Raw genomic sequence first — 556 nt, forward strand, 5'->3', positions numbered from 1 at the left:
TCATTTACTTTAGACATTAACATCTGATATGTGGACAAGTTTGTTCTTGAGGGGTGGAGGGGGGACAGGTTCTAATTAGCACCTCTTTCTGCCCCTTCCCCTCCCCACCCCACAAAAGTCCATATAAGCAGTAGAGTGTCAAATTTCATACAAATTTGCAGTTCTATAATTTTATTTCTTTTTATATTTAAATATAAATAATTTCATCACACACACAAAATGGAGTGGCACCTGGATCAAATGCAGCTTGTGGATAACATCCTACTATTCCCAGGTCTTAACTGGCCATTTCCAGATGGCCAACTGGCACGATGCCTATTTGTTGTTGTGTCCCTCTCCCCGCTTTTTAATTTCTATCTCCAATTCTCTCTCATTTAGAGAAATCTGACATGAGTGAGGGCTGAGACTCAATGAACTGAATGCTCCAGGTCCAGTAAATGGTCAGCTTATATTAAAGTATGCCAACCTTGGATCATTTTGCCCCCTACGCCCACCCCTTTTCCTGCCCAATGTAAGCCTCCTGAGGACAGCTGACTCCTCCCCCCCCCCCCCCCCC

The sequence above is a fragment of the Gavialis gangeticus genome, unplaced genomic scaffold, assembly GCF_001723915.1.
Source record: "Gavialis gangeticus isolate Ggan-Ray unplaced genomic scaffold, GavGan_comp1, whole genome shotgun sequence".
Classification (NCBI taxonomy): Eukaryota; Metazoa; Chordata; order Crocodylia; family Gavialidae; genus Gavialis; species Gavialis gangeticus.